At 39.6% G+C, this 27,663-nt stretch overlaps 14 non-coding genes across 14 annotated transcripts; all 14 read right to left on the bottom strand.

Annotated features, from left to right (window-relative positions):
• Positions 1-417: 417 nt before the first annotated feature.
• trnaa-agc (transfer RNA alanine (anticodon AGC)) lies at positions 418-489 on the bottom strand. The gene has a single exon. It is a non-coding gene; the product is annotated as a tRNA-Ala (tRNA).
• A 1,085-nt stretch (positions 490-1,574) lies between these two features.
• On the bottom strand, positions 1,575-1,646 carry trnaa-cgc (transfer RNA alanine (anticodon CGC)). Its single transcript has one exon. It is a non-coding gene; the product is annotated as a tRNA-Ala (tRNA).
• Positions 1,647-2,737: 1,091 nt separating this feature from the next.
• trnaa-cgc (transfer RNA alanine (anticodon CGC)) lies at positions 2,738-2,809 on the bottom strand. The gene has a single exon. It is a non-coding gene; the product is annotated as a tRNA-Ala (tRNA).
• Positions 2,810-3,881: 1,072 nt separating this feature from the next.
• Positions 3,882-3,953, bottom strand: trnaa-cgc (transfer RNA alanine (anticodon CGC)). The gene has a single exon. It is a non-coding gene; the product is annotated as a tRNA-Ala (tRNA).
• Positions 3,954-5,046: 1,093 nt separating this feature from the next.
• Positions 5,047-5,118, bottom strand: trnaa-cgc (transfer RNA alanine (anticodon CGC)). Its single transcript has one exon. It is a non-coding gene; the product is annotated as a tRNA-Ala (tRNA).
• A 1,072-nt stretch (positions 5,119-6,190) lies between these two features.
• On the bottom strand, positions 6,191-6,262 carry trnaa-cgc (transfer RNA alanine (anticodon CGC)). Its single transcript has one exon. It is a non-coding gene; the product is annotated as a tRNA-Ala (tRNA).
• A 1,095-nt stretch (positions 6,263-7,357) lies between these two features.
• On the bottom strand, positions 7,358-7,429 carry trnaa-cgc (transfer RNA alanine (anticodon CGC)). Its single transcript has one exon. It is a non-coding gene; the product is annotated as a tRNA-Ala (tRNA).
• A 7,503-nt stretch (positions 7,430-14,932) lies between these two features.
• On the bottom strand, positions 14,933-15,004 carry trnaa-cgc (transfer RNA alanine (anticodon CGC)). Its single transcript has one exon. It is a non-coding gene; the product is annotated as a tRNA-Ala (tRNA).
• Positions 15,005-18,245: 3,241 nt separating this feature from the next.
• Positions 18,246-18,317, bottom strand: trnaa-cgc (transfer RNA alanine (anticodon CGC)). The gene has a single exon. It is a non-coding gene; the product is annotated as a tRNA-Ala (tRNA).
• A 2,075-nt stretch (positions 18,318-20,392) lies between these two features.
• On the bottom strand, positions 20,393-20,464 carry trnaa-agc (transfer RNA alanine (anticodon AGC)). Its single transcript has one exon. It is a non-coding gene; the product is annotated as a tRNA-Ala (tRNA).
• A 1,085-nt stretch (positions 20,465-21,549) lies between these two features.
• On the bottom strand, positions 21,550-21,621 carry trnaa-cgc (transfer RNA alanine (anticodon CGC)). Its single transcript has one exon. It is a non-coding gene; the product is annotated as a tRNA-Ala (tRNA).
• Positions 21,622-22,714: 1,093 nt separating this feature from the next.
• Positions 22,715-22,786, bottom strand: trnaa-cgc (transfer RNA alanine (anticodon CGC)). The gene has a single exon. It is a non-coding gene; the product is annotated as a tRNA-Ala (tRNA).
• Positions 22,787-23,873: 1,087 nt separating this feature from the next.
• trnaa-cgc (transfer RNA alanine (anticodon CGC)) lies at positions 23,874-23,945 on the bottom strand. The gene has a single exon. It is a non-coding gene; the product is annotated as a tRNA-Ala (tRNA).
• A 2,075-nt stretch (positions 23,946-26,020) lies between these two features.
• Positions 26,021-26,092, bottom strand: trnaa-agc (transfer RNA alanine (anticodon AGC)). Its single transcript has one exon. It is a non-coding gene; the product is annotated as a tRNA-Ala (tRNA).
• Positions 26,093-27,663: the final 1,571 nt, after the last annotated feature.

The following is a 27,663-nucleotide window of genomic DNA, read 5'->3' as shown; positions in this document are numbered from 1 at the left end:
TTTACTTGACAATATCTCAAAATCCGATAACTTCAGGAAAAATACAAGTGGATATTGTTTTTCTATGGATCCTTACCGACAGACTGAGTACAAGAATGTACAGATTGGAAGCCGTTTTGTCCGTCATAAAAAGCAAACAGGTAGGACATGCGTTTGTAAAAGTTGAGACTTTCTCACAAACTATTGGTAATTGCTTCTTGGGGCATATTATTCAATGTAAATCAATGACATATTCGTTTTGTTGAGAAAATAACCTTTATAATGATGTATAACTTGCTGGTATTGACCGCAAGTTATACATCATTTTACATCAAGAAAACTTTTGTAATTTGGAAACTGCGCGTCGGCGTGCAGGTGACAGGTATCTGAAATTCCTTCCAGTGTAATATGGCAACTTGCAATGACTAAAGCATTGTCTGGAGATGCTGGGGATTGAACCCAGGGCCTCATACATGCTAAGCATGCGCTCTACCACTGAGCTACATCCCCTTCGGAACTGTAAGCAAAAATGATAGAATGGACCAAAACGGAATAGATATGATGGCTTAGGAACAGAACACAAATAGTGATCGGATAGAAAATTCAAGAATAAATTCCTCTTTCACTGGTAATGACACAAAGGTCTGTGCCATTGTTACTTTACTTACATAAGCGTCACTTTTTGTGTGTTACAGTTACTTCTTTGGTCTGATCACCCAGTCCACAAGTGTTCCTGTACCTATATATTCACAAATCGAGCACTGTTAAGCAGGTGACGTCCTTTGCTGGTCAAGGGGAAGAGAAAGGTATGTTTCCGGCAGGGTTCAAAGAAATATGAAGCAATGCCAATGTATTTTTTTCTCATTGGCTTGTCCACCTGGCCACCACAATACTGCATCTTTGGAAAATGACTGTGAAATCTTGAGACCAATTAAAAATCAAGGTATGCTTGTCCAGTCAAGCATTGCTGGAAAACATGTCTGATCCCAAATGAACAAAGGTATGCGCGCTACCACTGAACCACTTTGTCTAGAAACACTCCAAAAAGAAACACCATCAAACCTGCTAGTCCATAGATGCATGGAAAAACAAAAAGTTGATTTCAAAATGTTGCGCCTGAATGGTTGCCATGTTTCAAAGCCTCTCTTGACACCCATCCAGACTTATTGTACTTGTATATATTTTATAAGTGCTGCAAGATTCAACCGTAATGTGGGACTGGGAGTTTGCACTTAAGCTTGAGTTTGAGCATCTATCTCGGCATCAGATGACAATAAACCTACACTATACCATACATACACTTTTACTGACGGATATTTCAACAAAAGATATCTAACAATCACTGAGTTATAATTTGGCAGGGTGACAGTGCACAATGGATTTATAGTTTTTTTTAAGCTTGTGGATGAAATGTTGATTTTTGAATATCCATTAGCCAAAGAGTGATGCTATGATTTATACTGGTCAAAGCACTGAATGGTCTAAACTTACCAAATATTAGCTTCTGACATCCATTAGGCCACTGTGGATGTCAGAAGTGTCTCTGTAATTCCTTGCAGTGTAATATGGCAGCTTGCCATGACTAAAGCAGTGTCTGGAGATGCTGGGGATTGAACCCAGGACCTCATACATGCGAAGCATGCGCTCTACCACTGAGCTACATCCCCTTCGGAACTGTTAGCAAAAATGATAGAATGGACCAAAACGGAACAGATATGATGGCTTAGGAACAGAACACAAATAGTGATCGGATAGAAAATTCAAGAATAAATTCCTCTTTCACTGGTAATGACACAAAGGTCTGTGCCATTGTTACTTTACTTACATAAGCGTCACTTTTTGTGTGTTACAGTTACTTCTTTGGTCTAATCACCCAGTCCACAAGTGTTCCTGTACCTATTATTCACAAATCGAGCACTGTTAAGCAGGTGACGTCCTTTGCTGGTCAAGGGGAAGAGAAAGGTATGTTTCCGGCAGGGTTCAAAGAAATATGAAGCAATGCCAATGTATTTTTTTCTCATTGGCTTGTCCACCTGGCCACCACAATACTGCATCTTTGGAAAATTACTGTGAAATCTTGAGACCAATTAAAAATCAAGGTATGCTTGTCCAGTCAAGCATTGCTGGAAAACATGTCTGATCCCAAATGAACAAAGGTATGCGCGCTACCACTGAACCACTTTGTCTAGAAACACTCCAAAAAGAAACACCATCAAACCTGCTAGTCCATAGATGCATGGAAAAACAAAAAGTTGATTTCAAAATGTTGCGCCTGAATGGATGCCATGTTTCAAAGCCTCTCTTGACACCCATCCAGACTTATTGTACTTGTATATATTTTATAAGTGCTGCAAGATTCAACCGTAATGTGGGACTGGGAGTTTGCACTTAAGCTTGAGTTTGAGCATCTATCTCGGCATCAGATGACAATAAACCTACACTATACCATACATACACTTTTACTGATGGATATTTCAACAAAAGATATCTAACAATCACTGAGTTATAATTTGGCAGGGTGACAGTGCACAATGGATTTATAGTTTTTTTTAAGCTTGTGGATGAAATGTTGATTTTTGAATATCCATTAGCCAAAGAGTGATGCTATGAAATATACTGGTCAAAGCACTGAATGGTCTAAACTTACCAAATATTAGCTTCTGACATCCATTAGGCCACTGTGGATGTCAGAAGTCAGAAGTGTCTCTGAAATTCCTTGCGGTGTAATATAGCAGCTTGCCATGACTAAAGCAGTGTCTGGAGATGCTGGGGATTGAACCCAGGACCTCATACATGCGAAGCATGCGCTCTACCACTGAGCTACATCCCCTTCGGAACTGTAAGCAAAAATGATAGAATGGACCAAAACGGAACAGAACACAAATAGTGATCGGATAGAAAATTCAAGAATAAATTCCTCTTTCACTGGTAATGACACAAAGGTCTGTGCCATTGTTACTTTACTTACATAAGCGTCACTTTTTGTGTGTTACAGTTACTTCTTTGGTCTGATCACCCAGTCCACAAGTGTTCCTGTACCTATTATTCACAAATCGAGCACTGTTAAGCAGGTGACGTCCTTTGCTGGTCAAGGGGAAGAGAAAGGTATGTTTCCGGCAGGGTTCAAAGAAATATGAAGCAATGCCAATGTATTTTTTTCTCATTGGCTTGTCCACCTGGCCACCACAATACTGCATCTTTGGAAAATGACTGTGAAATCTTGAGACCAATTAAAAATCAAGGTATGCTTGTCCAGTCAAGCATTGCTGGAAAACATGTCTGATCCCAAATGAACAAAGGTATGCGCGCTACCACTGAACCACTTTGTCTAGAAACACTCCAAAAAGAAACACCATCAAACCTGCTAGTCCATAGATGCATGGAAAAACAAAAAGTTGATTTCAAAATGTTGCGCCTGAATGGATGCCATGTTTCAAAGCCTCTCTTGACACCCATCCAGACTTATTGTACTTGTATATATTTTATAAGTGATGCAAGATTCAACCGTAATGTGGGACTGGGAGTTTGCACTTAAGCTTGAGTTTGAGCATCTATCTCGGCATCAGATGACAATAAACCTACACTATACCATACATACACTTTTACTGACGGATATTTCAACAAAAGATATCTAACAATCACTGAGTTATAATTTGGCAGGGTGACAGTGTACAATGGATTTATAGTTTTTTTTTAAGCTTGTGAATGAAATGTTGATTTTTGAATATCCATTAGCCAAAGAGTGATGCTATGATTTATACTGGTCAAAGCACTGAATGGTCTAAACTTACCAAATATTAGCTTCTGACATCCATTAGGCCACTGTGGATGTCAGAAGTCAGAAGTGTCTCTGAAATTCCTTGCAGTGTAATATGGCAGCTTGCCATGACTAAAGCAGTGTCTGGAGATGCTGGGGATTGAATCCAGGACCTCATACATGCGAAGCATGCGCTCTACCACTGAGTTACATCCCCCTTCAGAAGTGTGAGGAAAAATGATAGAATGGACCAAAACGGAACAGATTTGATGGCTTTGGAACAGAACACAAACAGTGATCGGATAGAAAATTCAAGAATAAATTCCTCTTTCACTGGTAATGACACAAAGGTCTGTGCCATTGTTACTTTACTTACATAAGCGTCACTTTTTGTGTGTTACAGTTACTTCTTTGGTCTGATCACCCAGTCCACAAGTGTTCCTGTACCTATATATTCACAAATCGAGCACTGTTAAGCAGGTGACGTCCTTTGCTGGTCAAGGGGAAGAGAAAGGTATGTTTCCGGCAGGGTTCAAAGAAATATGAAGCAATGCCAATGTATTTTTTTCTCATTGGCTTGTCCACCTGGCCACCACAATACTGCATCTTTGGAAAATGACTGTGAAATCTTGAGACCAATTAAAAATCAAGGTATGCTTGTCCAGTCAAGCATTGCTGGAAAACATGTCTGATCCCAAATGAACAAAGGTATGCGCGCTACCACTGAACCACTTTGTCTAGAAACACTCCAAAAAGAAACACCATCAAACCTGCTAGTCCATAGATGCATGGAAAAACAAAAAGTTGATTTCAAAATGTTGCGCCTGAATGGATGCCATGTTTCAAAGCCTCTCTTGACACCCATCCAGACTTATTGTACTTGTATATATTTTATAAGTGATGCAAGATTCAACCGTAATGTGGGACTGGGAGTTTGCACTTAAGCTTGAGTTTGAGCATCTATCTCGGCATCAGATGACAATAAACCTACACTATACCATACATACACTTTTACTGATGGATATTTCAACAAAAGATATCTAACAATCACTGAGTTATAATTTGGCAGGGTGACAGTGCACAATGGATTTATAGTTTTTTTTAAGCTTGTGGATGAAATGTTGATTTTTGAATATCCATTAGCCAAAGAGTGATGCTATGAAATATACTGGTCAAAGCACTGAATGGTCTAAACTTACCAAATATTAGCTTCTGACATCCATTAGGCCACTGTGGATGTCAGAAGTCAGAAGTGTCTCTGAAATTCCTTGCAGTGTAATATAGCAGCTTGCCATGACTAAAGCAGTGTCTGGAGATGCTGGGGATTGAACCCAGGACCTCATACATGCGAAGCATGCGCTCTACCACTGAGCTACATCCCCTTCGGAACTGTAAGCAAAAATGATAGAATGGACCAAAACGGAACAGAACACAAATAGTGATCGGATAGAAAATTCAAGAATAAATTCCTCTTTCACTGGTAATGACACAAAGGTCTGTGCCATTGTTACTTTACTTACATAAGCGTCACTTTTTGTGTGTTACAGTTACTTCTTTGGTCTGATCACCCAGTCCACAAGTGTTCCTGTACCTATTATTCACAAATCGAGCACTGTTAAGCAGGTGACGTCCTTTGCTGGTCAAGGGGAAGAGAAAGGTATGTTTCCGGCAGGGTTCAAAGAAATATGAAGCAATGCCAATGTATTTTTTTCTCATTGGCTTGTCCACCTGGCCACCACAATACTGCATCTTTGGAAAATGACTGTGAAATCTTGAGACCAATTAAAAATCAAGGTATGCTTGTCCAGTCAAGCATTGCTGGAAAACATGTCTGATCCCAAATGAACAAAGGTATGCGCGCTACCACTGAACCACTTTGTCTAGAAACACTCCAAAAAGAAACACCATCAAACCTGCTAGTCCATAGATGCATGGAAAAACAAAAAGTTGATTTCAAAATGTTGCGCCTGAATGGATGCCATGTTTCAAAGCCTCTCTTGACACCCATCCAGACTTATTGTACTTGTATATATTTTATAAGTGATGCAAGATTCAACCGTAATGTGGGACTGGGAGTTTGCACTTAAGCTTGAGTTTGAGCATCTATCTCGGCATCAGATGACAATAAACCTACACTATACCATACATACACTTTTACTGACGGATATTTCAACAAAAGATATCTAACAATCACTGAGTTATAATTTGGCAGGGTGACAGTGCACAATGGATTTATAGTTTTTTTTTAAGCTTGTGAATGAAATGTTGATTTTTGAATATCCATTAGCCAAAGAGTGATGCTATGATTTATACTGGTCAAAGCACTGAATGGTCTAAACTTACCAAATATTAGCTTCTGACATCCATTAGGCCACTGTGGATGTCAGAAGTCAGAAGTGTCTCTGAAATTCCTTGCAGTGTAATATGGCAGCTTGCCATGACTAAAGCAGTGTCTGGAGATGCTGGGGATTGAATCCAGGACCTCATACATGCGAAGCATGCGCTCTACCACTGAGTTACATCCCCCTTCAGAAGTGTGAGGAAAAATGATAGAATGGACCAAAACGGAACAGATTTGATGGCTTTGGAACAGAACACAAACAGTGATCGGATAGAAAATTCAAGAATAAATTCCTCTTTCACTGGTAATGACACAAAGGTCTGTGCCATTGTTACTTTACTTACATAAGCGTCACTTTTTGTGTGTTACAGTTACTTCTTTGGTCTGATCACCCAGTCCACAAGTGTTCCTGTACCTATATATTCACAAATCGAGCACTGTTAAGCAGGTGACGTCCTTTGCTGGTCAAGGGGAAGAGAAAGGTATGTTTCCGGCAGGGTTCAAAGAAATATGAAGCAATGCCAATGTATTTTTTTCTCATTGGCTTGTCCACCTGGCCACCACAATACTGCATCTTTGGAAAATGACTGTGAAATCTTGAGACCAATTAAAAATCAAGGTATGCTTGTCCAGTCAAGCATTGCTGGAAAACATGTCTGATCCCAAATGAACAAAGGTATGCGCGCTACCACTGAACCACTTTGTCTAGAAACACTCCAAAAAGAAACACCATCAAACCTGCTAGTCCATAGATGCATGGAAAAACAAAAAGTTGATTTCAAAATGTTGCGCCTGAATGGATGCCATGTTTCAAAGCCTCTCTTGACACCCATCCAGACTTATTGTACTTGTATATATTTTATAAGTGATGCAAGATTCAACCGTAATGTGGGACTGGGAGTTTGCACTTAAGCTTGAGTTTGAGCATCTATCTCGGCATCAGATGACAATAAACCTACACTATACCATACATACACTTTTACTGACGGATATTTCAACAAAAGGTATCTAACAATCACTGAGTTATAATTTGGCAGGGTGACAGTGCACAATTGATTTATAGTTTTTTTTTAAGCTTGTGGATGAAAAGTTGATTTTTGAATATCCATTAGCCAAAGAGTGGGAGCTATGATTTATACTGGTCAAAGCACTGAATGGTCTAAACTTACCAAATATTAGCTTCTGACATCCATTAGGCCACTGTGGATGTCAGAAGTCAGAAGTGTCTCTGAAATTCCTTGCAGTGTAATATGGCAGCTTGCCATGACTAAAGCAGTGTCTGGAGATGCTGGGGATTGAATCCAGGACCTCATACATGCGAAGCATGCGCTCTACCACTGAGTTACATCCCCCTTCAGAAGTGTGAGGAAAAATGATAGAATGGACCAAAACGGAACAGATTTGATGGCTTTGGAACAGAACACAAACAGTGATCGGATAGAAAATTCAAGAATAAATTCCTCTTTCACTGGTAATGACACAAAGGTCCGTGCCATTGTTACTTTATTTAAATAAGCATCGCTTTTTGTGTGTTACAGTTACTTCTTTGGTCTAATCACCCAGTCCACAAGTGTTCCTGTAGCTATATATTCACAAATCAAACACTGTTAAGCAGGTGACGTCCTTTGCTGGTCAAGGGGAAGAGAAAGGTATGTTTCCGGCAGGGTTCAAAGAAATATGAAGCAATGCCAATGTATTTTTTGCCCATTGGCTTGTCCACCTGGCCACCACAATACTGCATCTTTGGAAAATTACTGTGAAATCTTGAGACCAATTAAAAATCAAGGTATGCTTGTCCAGTCAAGCCTTGCTGGAAAACATGTCTGATCCCAAATGAACAAAGGTATGTGCTCTACCACTGAACCACTTTGTCTAGAAATACTCCAAAAAGAAACACCATCAAACCTGCTAGTCCATAGATGCATGGAAAAACAAAAATTTGATTTCAAAATGTTGCGCCTGAATGGATGCCATGTTTCAAAGCCTCTCTTGACACCCATCCAGACTTATTGTACTTGTATATATTTTATAAGTGCTGCAAGATTCAACCGTAATGTGGGACTGGGAGTTTGCACTTAAGCTTGAGTTTGAGCATCCATCTCGGCATCAGACTACAATAATCCTACACTATACCATACATACACTTTTACTGACGGATATTTCAACAAAAGGTATCTAACAATCACTGAGTTATAATTTGGCAGGGTGACAGTGCACAATGGATTTATAGTTTTTTTTTAAGCTTGTGGATGAAAAGTTGATTTTTGAATATCCATTAGCCAAAGAGTGGGAGCTATGATTTATACTGGTCAAAGCACTGAATGGTCTAAACTTACCAAATATTAGCTTCTGACATCCATTAGGCCACTGTGGATGTCAGAAGTGTTGACATGGCATATTTAAGTCAAGGTCTCTAAAATTCCTTCCAGTGTAATATGGCAGCTTGCAATGACTAAAGCAGTGTCAGGAGATGCTGGGGATTGAACCCAGGACCTCATACATGCTCTACCAATGAGCTACATCCCCTTTGGTTCAATTCTCCAAAATGATAGAATGGACAAAAACGGAACAGATTTGATGGTTTAGAAACAACACAAATGAACAAAGGTATGCGCTCTACCACTAACCCGCTTTTTCTAGAAATACTATGTATATATGTTACAAAGCCTCTGTGTGAAGAAGCCCTAAGTCCCACCCACCATTCGAAAGGTATTCTTATTGGCTAGAATAATATCTCAATCAAAGTCTTCTACGTCACCGCATGCTAGCGCTAAGTGGACGTAAACAAGATGGATGCCCGCGTCGGAAGCGGCGCCTTTTTTTTTGCGGCGGCTGTAAAGAACAAACCCGCGGACAGAAACAATTGTGGATGGTCTCATTCTGTAGCTAACAGTCTGAAGAAAAGATCGATGCCAAACACCATCTTATAAGTCAAACAGGTCATTTGATATGGATTGAGAAATGCGCCGGACAGAGCCTTTATGTGGATATTTTCACTGTAGAAAACGTTGTTTACTTGACAATATCTCAAAATCCGATAACTTCAGGAAAAATACAAGTGGATATTGTTTTTCTATGGATCCTTACCGACAGACTGAGTACAAGAATGTACAGATTGGAAGCCGTTTTGTCCGTCATAAAAAGCAAACAGGTAGGACATGCGTTTGTAAAAGTTGAGACTTTCTCACAAACTATTGGTAATTGCTTCTTGGGGCATATTATTCAATGTAAATCAATGACATATTCGTTTTGTTGAGAAAATAACCTTTAAAATGATGTATAACTTGCTGGTATTGACCGCAAGTTATACATCATTTTACATCAAGAGAACTTTTGTAATTTGGAAACTGCGCGCCGGCGTGCAGGTGACAGGTATCTGAAATTCCTTCCAGTGTAATATGGCAACTTGCAATGACTAAAGCATTGTCTGGAGATGCTGGGGATTGAACCCATACATGCTAAGCATGCGCTCTACCACTGAGCTACATCCCCTTCGGAACTGTAAGCAAAAATGATAGAATGGACCAAAACGGAACAGATATGATGGCTTAGGAACAGAACACAAATAGTGATCGGATAGAAAATTCAAGAATAAATTCCTCTTTCACTGGTAATGACACAAAGGTCTGTGCCATTGTTACTTTACTTACATAAGCGTCACTTTTTGTGTGTTACAGTTACTTCTTTGGTCTGATCACCCAGTCCACAAGTGTTCCTGTACCTATATATTCACAAATCGAGCACTGTTAAGCAGGTGACGTCCTTTGCTGGTCAAGGGGAAGAGAAAGGTATGTTTCCGGCAGGGTTCAAAGAAATATGAAGCAATGCCAATGTATTTTTTGCCCATTGGCTTGTCCACCTGGCCACCACAATACTGCATCTTTGGAAAATTACTGTGAAATCTTGAGACCAATTAAAAATCAAGGTATGCTTGTCCAGTCAAGCCTTGCTGGAAAACATGTCTGATCCCAAATGAACAAAGGTATGTGCTCTACCACTGAACCACTTTGTCTAGAAATACTCCAAAAAGAAACACCATCAAACCTGCTAGTCCATAGATGCATGGAAAAACAAAAATTTGATTTCAAAATGTTGCGCCTGAATGGATGCCATGTTTCAAAGCCTCTCTTGACACCCATCCAGACTTATTGTACTTGTATATATTTTATAAGTGCTGCAAGATTCAACCGTAATGTGGGACTGGGAGTTTGCACTTAAGCTTGAGTTTGAGCATCTATCTCGGCATCAGACTACAATAATCCTACACTATACCATACATACACTTTTACTGACGGATATTTCAACAAAAGGTATCTAACAATCACTGAGTTATAATTTGGCAGGGTGACAGTGCACAATGGATTTATAGTTTTTTTTTAAGCTTGTGGATGAAAAGTTGATTTTTGAATATCCATTAGCCAAAGAGTGGGAGCTATGATTTATACTGGTCAAAGCACTGAATGGTCTAAACTTACCAAATATTAGCTTCTGACATCCATTAGGCCACTGTGGATGTCAGAAGTGTTGACATGGCATATTTAAGTCAAGGTCTCTAAAATTCCTTCCAGTGTAATATGGCAGCTTGCAATGACTAAAGCAGTGTCAGGAGATGCTGGGGATTGAACCCAGGACCTCATACATGCTCTACCAATGAGCTACATCCCCTTTGGTTCAATTCTCCAAAATGATAGAATGGACAAAAACGGAACAGATTTGATGGTTTAGAAACAACACAAATGAACAAAGGTATGCGCTCTACCACTAACCCGCTTTTTCTAGAAATACTATGTATATATGTTACAAAGCCTCTGTGTGAAGAAGCCCTAAGTCCCACCCACCATTCGAAAGGTATTCTTATTGGCTAGAATAATATCTCAATCAAAGTCTTCTACGTCACCGCATGCTAGCGCTAAGTGGACGTAAACAAGATGGATGCCCGCGTCGGAAGCGGCGCCTTTTTTTTTGCGGCGGCTGTAAAGAACAAACCCGCGGACAGAAACAATTGTGGATGGTCTCATTCTGTAGCTAACAGTCTGAAGAAAAGATCGATGCCAAACACCATCTTATAAGTCAAACAGGTCATTTGATATGGATTGAGAAATGCGCCGGACAGAGCCTTTATGTGGATATTTTCACTGTAGAAAACGTTGTTTACTTGACAATATCTCAAAATCCGATAACTTCAGGAAAAATACAAGTGGATATTGTTTTTCTATGGATCCTTACCGACAGACTGAGTACAAGAATGTACAGATTGGAAGCCGTTTTGTCCGTCATAAAAAGCAAACAGGTAGGACATGCGTTTGTAAAAGTTGAGACTTTCTCACAAACTATTGGTAATTGCTTCTTGGGGCATATTATTCAATGTAAATCAATGACATATTCGTTTTGTTGAGAAAATAACCTTTAAAATGATGTATAACTTGCTGGTATTGACCGCAAGTTATACATCATTTTACATCAAGAGAACTTTTGTAATTTGGAAACTGCGCGCCGGCGTGCAGGTGACAGGTATCTGAAATTCCTTCCAGTGTAATATGGCAACTTGCAATGACTAAAGCATTGTCTGGAGATGCTGGGGATTGAACCCATACATGCTAAGCATGCGCTCTACCACTGAGCTACATCCCCTTCGGAACTGTAAGCAAAAATGATAGAATGGACCAAAACGGAACAGATATGATGGCTTAGGAACAGAACACAAATAGTGATCGGATAGAAAATTCAAGAATAAATTCCTCTTTCACTGGTAATGACACAAAGGTCTGTGCCATTGTTACTTTACTTACATAAGCGTCACTTTTTGTGTGTTACAGTTACTTCTTTGGTCTGATCACCCAGTCCACAAGTGTTCCTGTACCTATATATTCACAAATCGAGCACTGTTAAGCAGGTGACGTCCTTTGCTGGTCAAGGGGAAGAGAAAGGTATGTTTCCGGCAGGGTTCAAAGAAATATGAAGCAATGCCAATGTATTTTTTGCCCATTGGCTTGTCCACCTGGCCACCACAATACTGCATCTTTGGAAAATTACTGTGAAATCTTGAGACCAATTAAAAATCAAGGTATGCTTGTCCAGTCAAGCCTTGCTGGAAAACATGTCTGATCCCAAATGAACAAAGGTATGTGCTCTACCACTGAACCACTTTGTCTAGAAATACTCCAAAAAGAAACACCATCAAACCTGCTAGTCCATAGATGCATGGAAAAACAAAAATTTGATTTCAAAATGTTGCGCCTGAATGGATGCCATGTTTCAAAGCCTCTCTTGACACCCATCCAGACTTATTGTACTTGTATATATTTTATAAGTGCTGCAAGATTCAACCGTAATGTGGGACTGGGAGTTTGCACTTAAGCTTGAGTTTGAGCATCTATCTCGGCATCAGACTACAATAATCCTACACTATACCATACATACACTTTTACTGACGGATATTTCAACAAAAGGTATCTAACAATCACTGAGTTATAATTTGGCAGGGTGACAGTGCACAATGGATTTATAGTTTTTTTTTAAGCTTGTGGATGAAAAGTTGATTTTTGAATATCCATTAGCCAAAGAGTGGGAGCTATGATTTATACTGGTCAAAGCACTGAATGGTCTAAACTTACCAAATATTAGCTTCTGACATCCATTAGGCCACTGTGGATGTCAGAAGTGTTGACATGGCATATTTAAGTCAAGGTCTCTAAAATTCCTTCCAGTGTAATATGGCAGCTTGCAATGACTAAAGCAGTGTCAGGAGATGCTGGGGATTGAACCCAGGACCTCATACATGCTCTACCAATGAGCTACATCCCCTTTGGTTCAATTCTCCAAAATGATAGAATGGACAAAAACGGAACAGATTTGATGGTTTAGAAACAACACAAATGAACAAAGGTATGCGCTCTACCACTAACCCGCTTTTTCTAGAAATACTATGTATATATGTTACAAAGCCTCTGTGTGAAGAAGCCCTAAGTCCCACCCACCATTCGAAAGGTATTCTTATTGGCTAGAATAATATCTCAATCAAAGTCTTCTACGTCACCGCATGCTAGCGCTAAGTGGACGTAAACAAGATGGATGCCCGCGTCGGAAGCGGCGCCTTTTTTTTTGCGGCGGCTGTAAAGAACAAACCCGCGGACAGAAACAATTGTGGATGGTCTCATTCTGTAGCTAACAGTCTGAAGAAAAGATCGATGCCAAACACCATCTTATAAGTCAAACAGGTCATTTGATATGGATTGAGAAATGCGCCGGACAGAGCCTTTATGTGGATATTTTCACTGTAGAAAACGTTGTTTACTTGACAATATCTCAAAATCCGATAACTTCAGGAAAAATACAAGTGGATATTGTTTTTCTATGGATCCTTACCGACAGACTGAGTACAAGAATGTACAGATTGAAAGCCGTTTTGTCCGTCATAAAAAGCAAACAGGTAGGACATGCGTTTGTAAAAGTTGAGACTTTCTCACAAACTATTGGTAATTGCTTCTTGGGGCATATTATTCAATGTAAATCAATGACATATTCGTTTTGTTGAGAAAATAACCTTTAAAATGATGTATAACTTGCTGGTATTGACCGCAAGTTATACATCATTTTACATCAAGAGAACTTTTGTAATTTGGAAACTGCGCGCCGGCGTGCAGGTGACAGGTATCTGAAATTCCTTCCAGTGTAATATGGCAACTTGCAATGACTAAAGCATTGTCTGGAGATGCTGGGGATTGAACCCATACATGCTAAGCATGCGCTCTACCACTGAGCTACATCCCCTTCGGAACTGTAAGCAAAAATGATAGAATGGACCAAAACGGAACAGATATGATGGCTTAGGAACAGAACACAAATAGTGATCGGATAGAAAATTCAAGAATAAATTCCTCTTTCACTGGTAATGACACAAAGGTCTGTGCCATTGTTACTTTACTTACATAAGCGTCACTTTTTGTGTGTTACAGTTACTTCTTTGGTCTGATCACCCAGTCCACAAGTGTTCCTGTACCTATATATTCACAAATCGAGCACTGTTAAGCAGGTGACGTCCTTTGCTGGTCAAGGGGAAGAGAAAGGTATGTTTCCGGCAGGGTTCAAAGAAATATGAAGCAATGCCAATGTATTTTTTTCTCATTGGCTTGTCCACCTGGCCACCACAATACTGCATCTTTGGAAAATGACTGTGAAATCTTGAGACCAATTAAAAATCAAGGTATGCTTGTCCAGTCAAGCATTGCTGGAAAACATGTCTGATCCCAAATGAACAAAGGTATGCGCGCTACCACTGAACCACTTTGTCTAGAAACACTCCAAAAAGAAACACCATCAAACCTGCTAGTCCATAGATGCATGGAAAAACAAAAAGTTGATTTCAAAATGTTGCGCCTGAATGGATGCCATGTTTCAAAGCCTCTCTTGACACCCATCCAGACTTATTGTACTTGTATATATTTTATAAGTGATGCAAGATTCAACCGTAATGTGGGACTGGGAGTTTGCACTTAAGCTTGAGTTTGAGCATCTATCTCGGCATCAGATGACAATAAACCTACACTATACCATACATACACTTTTACTGACGGATATTTCAACAAAAGATATCTAACAATCACTGAGTTATAATTTGGCAGGGTGACAGTGCACAATGGATTTATAGTTTTTTTTAAGCTTGTGAATGAAATGTTGATTTTTGAATATCCATTAGCCAAAGAGTGATGCTATGATTTATACTGGTCAAAGCACTGAATGGTCTAAACTTACCAAATATTAGCTTCTGACATCCATTAGGCCACTGTGGATGTCAGAAGTGTCTCTGAAATTCCTTGCAGTGTAATATGGCAGCTTGCCATGACTAAAGCAGTGTCTGGAGATGCTGGGGATTGAATCCAGGACCTCATACATGCGAAGCATGCGCTCTACCACTGAGTTACATCCCCCTTCAGAAGTGTGAGGAAAAATGATAGAATGGACCAAAACGGAACAGATTTGATGGCTTTGGAACAGAACACAAACAGTGATCGGATAGAAAATTCAAGAATAAATTCCTCTTTCACTGGTAATGACACAAAGGTCCGTGCCATTGTTACTTTATTTAAATAAGCATCGCTTTTTGTGTGTTACAGTTACTTCTTTGGTCTAATCACCCAGTCCACAAGTGTTCCTGTAGCTATATATTCACAAATCAAGCACTGTTAAGCAGGTGACGTCCTTTGCTGGTCAAGGGGAAGAGAAAGGTATGTTTCCGGCAGGGTTCAAAGAAATATGAAGCAATGCCAATGTATTTTTTGCCCATTGGCTTGTCCACCTGGCCACCACAATACTGCATCTTTGGAAAATTACTGTGAAATCTTGAGACCAATTAAAAATCAAGGTATGCTTGTCCAGTCAAGCCTTGCTGGAAAACATGTCTGATCCCAAATGAACAAAGGTATGTGCTCTACCACTGAACCACTTTGTCTAGAAATACTCCAAAAAGAAACACCATCAAACCTGCTAGTCCATAGATGCATGGAAAAACAAAAATTTGATTTCAAAATGTTGCGCCTGAATGGATGCCATGTTTCAAAGCCTCTCTTGACACCCATCCAGACTTATTGTACTTGTATATATTTTATAAGTGCTGCAAGATTCAACCGTAATGTGGGACTGGAAGTTTGCACTTAAGCTTGAGTTTGAGCATCTATCTCGGCATCAGACTACAATAATCCTACACTATACCATACATACACTTTTACTGACGGATATTTCAACAAAAGGTATCTAACAATCACTGAGTTATAATTTGGCAGGGTGACAGTGCACAATGGATTTATAGTTTTTTTTTAAGCTTGTGGATGAAAAGTTGATTTTTGAATATCCATTAGCCAAAGAGTGGGAGCTATGATTTATACTGGTCAAAGCACTGAATGGTCTAAACTTACCAAATATTAGCTTCTGACATCCATTAGGCCACTGTGGATGTCAGAAGTGTTGACATGGCATATTTAAGTCAAGGTCTCTAAAATTCCTTCCAGTGTAATATGGCAGCTTGCAATGACTAAAGCAGTGTCAGGAGATGCTGGGGATTGAACCCAGGACCTCATACATGCTCTACCAATGAGCTACATCCCCTTTGGTTCAATTCTCCAAAATGATAGAATGGACAAAAACGGAACAGATTTGATGGTTTAGAAACAACACAAATGAACAAAGGTATGCGCTCTACCACTAACCCGCTTTTTCTAGAAATACTATGTATATATGTTACAAAGCCTCTGTGTGAAGAAGCCCTAAGTCCCACCCACCATTCGAAAGGTATTCTTATTGGCTAGAATAATATCTCAATCAAAGTCTTCTACGTCACCGCATGCTAGCGCTAAGTGGACGTAAACAAGATGGATGCCCGCGTCGGAAGCGGCGCCTTTTTTTTTTGCGGCGGCTGTAAAGAACAAACCCGCGGACAGAAACAATTGTGGATGGTCTCATTCTGTAGCTAACGGTCTGAAGAAAAGATCGATGCCAAACACCATCTTATAAGTCAAACAGGTCATTTGATATGGATTGAGAAATGCGCCGGACAGAGCCTTTATGTGGATATTTTCACTGTAGAAAACGTTGTTTACTTGACAATATCTCAAAATCCGATAACTTCAGGAAAAATACAAGTGGATATTGTTTTTCTATGGATCCTTACCGACAGACTGAGTACAAGAATGTACAGATTGGAAGCCGTTTTGTCCGTCATAAAAAGCAAACAGGTAGGACATGCGTTTGTAAAAGTTGAGACTTTCTCACAAACTATTGGTAATTGCTTCTTGGGGCATATTATTCAATGTAAATCAATGACATATTCGTTTTGTTGAGAAAATAACCTTTAAAATGATTTATAACTTGCTGGTATTGACCGCAAGTTATACATCATTTTACATCAAGAGAACTTTTGTAATTTGGAAACTGCGCGCCGGCGTGCAGGTGACAGGTATCTGAAATTCCTTCCAGTGTAATATGGCAACTTGCAATGACTAAAGCATTGTCTGGAGATGCTGTAGATTGAACCCAGGGCCTCATACATGCTAAGCATGCGCTCTAACACTGAGCTACATCCCCTTCGGAACTGTAAGCAAAAATGATAGAATGGACCAAAACGGAACAGATATGATGGCTTAGGAACAGAACACAAATAGTGATCGGATAGAAAATTCAAGAATAAATTCCTCTTTCACTGGTAATGACACAAAGGTCTGTGCCATTGTTACTTTACTTACATAAGCGTCACTTTTTGTGTGTTACAGTTACTTCTTTGGTCTGATCACCCAGTCCACAAGTGTTCCTGTACCTATATATTCACAAATCGAGCACTGTTAAGCAGGTGACGTCCTTTGCTGGTCAAGGGGAAGAGAAAGGTATGTTTCCGGCAGGGTTCAAAGAAATATGAAGCAATGCCAATGTATTTTTTTCTCATTGGCTTGTCCACCTGGCCACCACAATACTGCATCTTTGGAAAATGACTGTGAAATCTTGAGACCAATTAAAAATCAAGGTATGCTTGTCCAGTCAAGCATATCTGGAAAACATGTCTGATCCCAAATGAACAAAGGTATGCGCACTACCACTGAACCACTTTGTCTAGAAACACTCCAAAAAGAAACACCATCAAACCTGCTAGTCCATAGATGCATGGAAAAACAAAAAGTTGATTTCAAAATGTTGCGCCTGAATGGATGCCATGTTTCAAAGCCTCTCTTGACACCCATCCAGACTTATTGTACTTGTATATATTTTATAAGTGCTGCAAGATTCAACCGTAATGTGGGACTGGGAGTTTGCACTTAAGCTTGAGTTTGAGCATCTATCTCGGCATCAGATGACAATAAACCTACACTATACCATATATACACTTTTACTGACGGATATTTCAACAAAAGATATCTAACAATCACTGAGTTATAATTTGGCAGGGTGACAGTGCACAATGGATTTATAGTTTTTTTTAAGCTTGTGGATGAAATGTTGATTTTTGAATATCCATTAGCCAAAGAGTGATGCTATGATTTATACTGGTCAAAGCACTGAATGGTCTAAACTTACCAAATATTAGCTTCTGACATCCATTAGGCCACTGTGGATGTCAGAAGTCAGAAGTGTCTCTGAAATTCCTTGCAGTGTAATATAGCAGCTTGCCATGACTAAAGCAGTGTCTGGAGATGCTGGGGATTGAACCCAGGACCTCATACATGCGAAGCATGCGCTCTACCACTAAGTTACATCCCCCTTCAGAAGTGTGAGGAAAAATGATAGAATGGACCAAAACGGAACAGATTTGATGGCTTTGGAACAGAACACAAACAGTGATCGAATAGAAAATTCAAGAATAAATTCCTCTTTCACTGGTAATGACACAAAGGTCCGTGCCATTGTTACTTTATTTAAATAAGCATCGCTTTTTGTGTGTTACAGTTACTTCTTTGGTCTAATCACCCAGTCCACAAGTGTTCCTGTAGCTATATATTCACAAATCAAGCACTGTTAAGCAGGTGACGTCCTTTGCTGGTCAAGGGGAAGAGAAAGGTATGTTTCCGGCAGGGTTCAAAGAAATATGAAGCAATGCCAATGTATTTTTTGCCCATTGGCTTGTCCACCTGGCCACCACAATACTGCATCTTTGGAAAATTACTGTGAAATCTTGAGACCAATTAAAAATCAAGGTATGCTTGTCCAGTCAAGCCTTGCTGGAAAACATGTCTGATCCCAAATGAACAAAGGTATGTGCTCTACCACTGAACCACTTTGTCTAGAAATACTCCAAAAAGAAACACCATCAAACCTGCTAGTCCATAGATGCATGGAAAAACAAAAATTTGATTTCAAAATGTTGCGCCTGAATGGATGCCATGTTTCAAAGCCTCTCTTGACACCCATCCAGACTTATTGTACTTGTATATATTTTATAAGTGCTGCAAGATTCAACCGTAATGTGGGACTGGGAGTTTGCACTTAAGCTTGAGTTTGAGCATCTATCTCGGCATCAGACTACAATAATCCTACACTATACCATACATACACTTTTACTGACGGATATTTCAACAAAAGGTATCTAACAATCACTGAGTTATAATTTGGCAGGGTGACAGTGCACAATGGATTTATAGTTTTTTTTAAGCTTGTGGATGAAAAGTTGATTTTTGAATATCCATTAGCCAAAGAGTGGGAGCTATGATTTATACTGGTCAAAGCACTGAATGGTCTAAACTTACCAAATATTAGCTTCTGACATCCATTAGGCCACTGTGGATGTCAGAAGTGTTGACATGGCATATTTAAGTCAAGGTCTCTAAAATTCCTTCCAGTGTAATATGGCAGCTTGCAATGACTAAAGCAGTGTCAGGAGATGCTGGGGATTGAACCCAGGACCTCATACATGCTCTACCACTGAGCTACATCACCTTTGGTTCAATTCTCCAAAATGATAGAATGGACAAAAACGGAACAGATTTGATGGTTTAGAAACAACACAAATGAACAAAGGTATGCGCTCTACCACTAACCCGCTTTTTCTAGAAATACTATGTATATATGTTACAAAGCCTCTGTGTGAAGAAGCCCTAAGTCCCACCCACCATTCGAAAGGTATTCTTATTGGCTAGAATAATATCTCAATCAAAGTCTTCTACGTCACCGCATGCTAGCGCTAAGTGGACGTAAACAAGATGGATGCCCGCGTCGGAAGCGGCGCCTTTTTTTTTGCGGCGGCTGTAAAGAACAAACCCGCGGACAGAAACAATTGTGGATGGTCTCATTCTGTAGCTAACAGTCTGAAGAAAAGATCGATGCCAAACACCATCTTATAAGTCAAACAGGTCATTTGATATGGATTGAGAAATGCGCCGGACAGAGCCTTTATGTGGATATTTTCACTGTAGAAAACGTTGTTTACTTGACAATATCTCAAAATCCGATAACTTCAGGAAAAATACAAGTGGATATTGTTTTTCTATGGATCCTTACCGACAGACTGAGTACAAGAATGTACAGATTGGAAGCCGTTTTGTCCGTCATAAAAAGCAAACAGGTAGGACATGCGTTTGTAAAAGTTGAGACTTTCTCACAAACTATTGGTAATTGCTTCTTGGGGCATATTATTCAATGTAAATCAATGACATATTCGTTTTGTTGAGAAAATAACCTTTAAAATGATGTATAACTTGCTGGTATTGACCGCAAGTTATACATCATTTTACATCAAGAGAACTTTTGTAATTTGGAAACTGCGCGCCGGCGTGCAGGTGACAGGTGTCTGAAATTCCTTCCAGTGTAATATGGCAACTTGCGATGACTAAAGCATTGTCTGGAGATGCTGGGGATTGAACCCAGGGCCTCATACATGCTAAGCATGCGCTCTACCACTGAGCTACATCCCCTTTGGAACTGTAAGCAAAAATGATAGAATGGACCAAAACGGAACAGATATGATGGCTTAGGAACAGAACACAAATAGTGATCGGATAGAAAATTCAAGAATAAATTCCTCTTTCACTGGTAATGACACAAAGGTCTGTGCCATTGTTACTTTACTTACATAAGCGTCACTTTTTGTGTGTTACAGTTACTTCTTTGGTCTGATCACCCAGTCCACAAGTGTTCCTGTACCTATATATTCACAAATCGAGCACTGTTAAGCAGGTGACGTCCTTTGCTGGTCAAGGGGAAGAGAAAGGTATGTTTCCGGCAGGGTTCAAAGAAATATGAAGCAATGCCAATGTATTTTTTTCTCATTGGCTTGTCCACCTGGCCACCACAATACTGCATCTTTGGAAAATGACTGTGAAATCTTGAGACCAATTAAAAATCAAGGTATGCTTGTCCAGTCAAGCATTGCTGGAAAACATGTCTGATCCCAAATGAACAAAGGTATGCGCGCTACCACTGAACCACTTTGTCTAGAAACACTCCAAAAAGAAACACCATCAAACCTGCTAGTCCATAGATGCATGGAAAAACAAAAAGTTGATTTCAAAATGTTGCGCCTGAATGGATGCCATGTTTCAAAGCCTCTCTTGACACCCATCCAGACTTATTGTACTTGTATATATTTTATAAGTGATGCAAGATTCAACCGTAATGTGGGACTGGGAGTTTGCACTTAAGCTTGAGTTTGAGCATCTATCTCGGCATCAGATGACAATAAACCTACACTATACCATACATACACTTTTACTGACGGATATTTCAACAAAAGATATCTAACAATCACTGAGTTATAATTTGGCAGGGTGACAGTGCACAATGGATTTATAGTTTTATTTAAGCTTGTGAATGAAATGTTGATTTTTGAATATCCATTAGCCAAAGAGTGATGCTATGATTTATACTGGTCAAAGCACTGAATGGTCTAAACTTACCAAATATTAGCTTCTGACATCCATTAGGCCACTGTGGATGTCAGAAGTGTCTCTGAAATTCCTTGCAGTGTAATATGGCAGCTTGCCATGACTAAAGCAGTGTCTGGAGATGCTGGGGATTGAACCCAGGACCTCATACATGCGAAGCATGCGCTCTACCACTGAGTTACATCCCCCTTCAGAAGTGTGAGGAAAAATGATAGAATGGACCAAAACGGAACAGATTTGATGGCTTTGGAACAGAACACAAACAGTGATCGAATAGAAAATTCAAGAATAAATTCCTCTTTCACTGGTAATGACACAAAGGTCCGTGCCATTGTTACTTTATTTAAATAAGCATCGCTTTTTGTGTGTTACAGTTACTTCTTTGGTCTAATCACCCAGTCCACAAGTGTTCCTGTAGCTATATATTCACAAATCAAGCACTGTTAAGCAGGTGACGTCCTTTGCTGGTCAAGGGGAAGAGAAAGGTATGTTTCCGGCAGGGTTCAAAGAAATATGAAGCAATGCCAATGTATTTTTTGCCCATTGGCTTGTCCACCTGGCCACCACAATACTGCATCTTTGGAAAATTACTGTGAAATCTTGAGACCAATTAAAAATCAAGGTATGCTTGTCCAGTCAAGCCTTGCTGGAAAACATGTCTGATCCCAAATGAACAAAGGTATGTGCTCTACCACTGAACCACTTTGTCTAGAAATACTCCAAAAAGAAACACCATCAAACCTGCTAGTCCATAGATGCATGGAAAAACAAAAATTTGATTTCAAAATGTTGCGCCTGAATGGATGCCATGTTTCAAAGCCTCTCTTGACACCCATCCAGACTTATTGTACTTGTATATATTTTATAAGTGCTGCAAGATTCAACCGTAATGTGGGACTGGGAGTTTGCACTTAAGCTTGAGTTTGAGCATCTATCTCGGCATCAGATGACAATAAACCTACACTATACCATACATACACTTTTACTGACGGATATTTCAACAAAAGATATCTAACAATCACTGAGTTATAATTTGGCAGGGTGACAGTGCACAATGGATTTATAGTTTTATTTAAGCTTGTGAATGAAATGTTGATTTTTGAATATCCATTAGCCAAAGAGTGATGCTATGATTTATACTGGTCAAAGCACTGAATGGTCTAAACTTACCAAATATTAGCTTCTGACATCCATTAGGCCACTGTGGATGTCAGAAGTCAGAAGTGTCTCTGAAATTCCTTGCAGTGTAATATGGCAGCTTGCCATGACTAAAGCAGTGTCTGGAGATGCTGGGGATTGAATCCAGGACCTCATACATGCGAAGCATGCGCTCTACCACTGAGTTACATCCCCCTTCAGAAGTGTGAGGAAAAATGATAGAATGGACCAAAACGGAACAGATTTGATGGCTTTGGAACAGAACACAAACAGTGATCGAATAGAAAATTCAAGAATAAATTCCTCTTTCACTGGTAATGACACAAAGGTCCGTGCCATTGTTACTTTATTTAAATAAGCATCGCTTTTTGTGTGTTACAGTTACTTCTTTGGTCTAATCACCCAGTCCACAAGTGTTCCTGTAGCTATATATTCACAAATCAAGCACTGTTAAGCAGGTGACGTCCTTTGCTGGTCAAGGGGAAGAGAAAGGTATGTTTCCGGCAGGGTTCAAAGAAATATGAAGCAATGCCAATGTATTTTTTGCCCATTGGCTTGTCCACCTGGCCACCACAATACTGCATCTTTGGAAAATTACTGTGAAATCTTGAGACCAATTAAAAATCAAGGTATGCTTGTCCAGTCAAGCCTTGCTGGAAAACATGTCTGATCCCAAATGAACAAAGGTATGTGCTCTACCACTGAACCACTTTGTCTAGAAATACTCCAAAAAGAAACACCATCAAACCTGCTAGTCCATAGATGCATGGAAAAACAAAAATTTGATTTCAAAATGTTGCGCCTGAATGGATGCCATGTTTCAAAGCCTCTCTTGACACCCATCCAGACTTATTGTACTTGTATATATTTTATAAGTGCTGCAAGATTCAACCGTAATGTGGGACTGGGAGTTTGCACTTAAGCTTGAGTTTGAGCATCTATCTCGGCATCAGACTACAATAATCCTACACTATACCATACATACACTTTTACTGACGGATATTTCAACAAAAGGTATCTAACAATCACTGAGTTATAATTTGGCAGGGTGACAGTGCACAATGGATTTATAGTTTTTTTTAAGCTTGTGGATGAAAAGTTGATTTTTGAATATCCATTAGCCAAAGAGTGGGAGCTATGATTTATACTGGTCAAAGCACTGAATGGTCTAAACTTACCAAATATTAGCTTCTGACATCCATTAGGCCACTGTGGATGTCAGAAGTGTCTCTGAAATTCCTTGCAGTGTAATATGGCAGCTTGCCATGACTAAAGCAGTGTCTGGAGATGCTGGGGATTGAACCCAGGACCTCATACATGCGAAGCATGCGCTCTACCACTGAGTTACATCCCCCTTCAGAAGTGTGAGGAAAAATGATAGAATGGACCAAAACGGAACAGATTTGATGGCTTTGGAACAGAACACAAACAGTGATCGAATAGAAAATTCAAGAATAAATTCCTCTTTCACTGGTAATGACACAAAGGTCCGTGCCATTGTTACTTTATTTAAATAAGCATCGCTTTTTGTGTGTTACAGTTACTTCTTTGGTCTAATCACCCAGTCCACAAGTGTTCCTGTAGCTATATATTCACAAATCAAGCACTGTTAAGCAGGTGACGTCCTTTGCTGGTCAAGGGGAAGAGAAAGGTATGTTTCCGGCAGGGTTCAAAGAAATATGAAGCAATGCCAATGTATTTTTTGCCCATTGGCTTGTCCACCTGGCCACCACAATACTGCATCTTTGGAAAATTACTGTGAAATCTTGAGACCAATTAAAAATCAAGGTATGCTTGTCCAGTCAAGCCTTGCTGGAAAACATGTCTGATCCCAAATGAACAAAGGTATGTGCTCTACCACTGAACCACTTTGTCTAGAAATACTCCAAAAAGAAACACCATCAAACCTGCTAGTCCATAGATGCATGGAAAAACAAAAATTTGATTTCAAAATGTTGCGCCTGAATGGATGCCATGTTTCAAAGCCTCTCTTGACACCCATCCAGACTTATTGTACTTGTATATATTTTATAAGTGCTGCAAGATTCAACCGTAATGTGGGACTGGGAGTTTGCACTTAAGCTTGAGTTTGAGCATCTATCTCGGCATCAGACTACAATAATCCTACACTATACCATACATACACTTTTACTGACGGATATTTCAACAAAAGGTATCTAACAATCACTGAGTTATAATTTGGCAGGGTGACAGTGCACAATGGATTTATAGTTTTTTTTAAGCTTGTGGATGAAAAGTTGATTTTTGAATATCCATTAGCCAAAGAGTGGGAGCTATGATTTATACTGGTCAAAGCACTGAATGGTCTAAACTTACCAAATATTAGCTTCTGACATCCATTAGGCCACTGTGGATGTCAGAAGTGTTGACATGGCATATTTAAGTCAAGGTCTCTAAAATTCCTTCCAGTGTAATATGGCAGCTTGCAATGACTAAAGCAGTGTCAGGAGATGCTGGGGATTGAACCCAGGACCTCATACATGCTCTACCACTGAGCTACATCACCTTTGGTTCAATTCTCCAAAATGATAGAATGGACAAAAACGGAACAGATTTGATGGTTTAGAAACAACACAAATGAACAAAGGTATGCGCTCTACCACTAACCCGCTTTTTCTAGAAATACTATGTATATATGTTACAAAGCCTCTGTGTGAAGAAGCCCTAAGTCCCACCCACCATTCGAAAGGTATTCTTATTGGCTAGAATAATATCTCAATCAAAGTCTTCTACGTCACCGCATGCTAGCGCTAAGTGGACGTAAACAAGATGGATGCCCGCGTCGGAAGCGGCGCCTTTTTTTTTGCGGCGGCTGTAAAGAACAAACCCGCGGACAGAAACAATTGTGGATGGTCTCATTCTGTAGCTAACAGTCTGAAGAAAAGATCGATGCCAAACACCATCTTATAAGTCAAACAGGTCATTTGATATGGATTGAGAAATGCGCCGGACAGAGCCTTTATGTGGATATTTTCACTGTAGAAAACGTTGTTTACTTGACAATATCTCAAAATCCGATAACTTCAGGAAAAATACAAGTGGATATTGTTTTTCTATGGATCCTTACCGACAGACTGAGTACAAGAATGTACAGATTGGAAGCCGTTTTGTCCGTCATAAAAAGCAAACAGGTAGGACATGCGTTTGTAAAAGTTGAGACTTTCTCACAAACTATTGGTAATTGCTTCTTGGGGCATATTATTCAATGTAAATCAATGACATATTCGTTTTGTTGAGAAAATAACCTTTAAAATGATGTATAACTTGTTGGTATTGACCGCAAGTTATACATCATTTTACATCAAGAGAACTTTTGTAATTTGGAAACTGCGCACCGGCGTGCAGGTGACAGGTATCTGAAATTCCTTCCAGTGTAATATGGCAACTTGCAATGACTAAAGCATTGTCTGGAGATGCTGGGGATTGAACCCAGGGCCTCATACATGCTAAGCATGCGCTCTACCACTGAGCTACATACCCTTCCAAACTGTAAGCAAAAATGATAGAATGGACCAAAACGGAATAGATATGATGGCTTAGGAACAGAACACAAATAGTGATCGGATAGAAAATTCAAGAATAAATTCCTCTTTCACTGGTAATGACACAAAGGTCTGTGCCATTGTTACTTTACTTACATAAGCGTCACTTTTTGTGTGTTACAGTTACTTCTTTGGTCTGATCACCCAGTCCACAAGTGTTCCTGTACCTATATATTCACAAATCGAGCACTGTTAAGCAGGTGACGTCCTTTGCTGGTCAAGGGGAAGAGAAAGGTATGTTTCCGGCAGGGTTCAAAGAAATATGAAGCAATGCCAATGTATTTTTTTCTCATTGGCTTGTCCACCTGGCCACCACAATACTGCATCTTTGGAAAATGACTGTGAAATCTTGAGACCAATTAAAAATCAAGGTATGCTTGTCCAGTCAAGCATTGCTGGAAAACATGTCTGATCCCAAATGAACAAAGGTATGCGCGCTACCACTGAACCACTTTGTCTAGAAACACTCCAAAAAGAAACACCATCAAACCTGCTAGTCCATAGATGCATGGAAAAACAAAAAGTTGATTTCAAAATGTTGCGCCTGAATGGTTGCCATGTTTCAAAGCCTCTCTTGACACCCATCCAGACTTATTGTACTTGTATATATTTTATAAGTGCTGCAAGATTCAACCGTAATGTGGGACTGGGAGTTTGCACTTAAGCTTGAGTTTGAGCATCTATCTCGGCATCAGATGACAATAAACCTACACTATACCATACATACACTTTTACTGACGGATATTTCAACAAAAGATATCTAACAATCACTGAGTTATAATTTGGCAGGGTGACAGTGCACAATGGATTTATAGTTTTTTTTAAGCTTGTGGATGAAATGTTGATTTTTGAATATCCATTAGCCAAAGAGTGATGCTATGATTTATACTGGTCAAAGCACTGAATGGTCTAAACTTACCAAATATTAGCTTCTGACATCCATTAGGCCACTGTGGATGTCAGAAGTGTCTCTGTAATTCCTTGCAGTGTAATATGGCAGCTTGCCATGACTAAAGCAGTGTCTGGAGATGCTGGGGATTGAATCCAGGACCTCATACATGCGAAGCATGCGCTCTACCTCTGAGTTACATCCCCCTTCAGAAGTGTGAGGAAAAATGATAGAATGGACCAAAACGGAACAGATTTGATGGCTTTGGAACAGAACACAAACAGTGATCGGATAGAAAATTCAAGAATAAATTCCTCTTTCACTGGTAATGACACAAAGGTCTGTGCCATTGTTACTTTACTTACATAAGCGTCACTTTTTGTGTGTTACAGTTACTTCTTTGGTCTGATCACCCAGTCCACAAGTGTTCCTGTACCTATATATTCACAAATCGAGCACTGTTAAGCAGGTGACGTCCTTTGCTGGTCAAGGGGAAGAGAAAGGTATGTTTCCGGCAGGGTTCAAAGAAATATGAAGCAATGCCAATGTATTTTTTTCTCATTGGCTTGTCCACCTGGCCACCACAATACTGCATCTTTGGAAAATGACTGTGAAATCTT

The sequence above is a fragment of the Eucyclogobius newberryi genome, unplaced genomic scaffold, assembly GCF_026437365.1.
Source record: "Eucyclogobius newberryi isolate DKJ021-1_F unplaced genomic scaffold, fEucNew1.0.hap1 SCAF_4, whole genome shotgun sequence".
NCBI classification, from domain to species: domain Eukaryota; kingdom Metazoa; phylum Chordata; class Actinopteri; order Gobiiformes; family Gobiidae; genus Eucyclogobius; species Eucyclogobius newberryi.
This window is presented reverse-complemented; position numbering and strand designations above follow the sequence as displayed.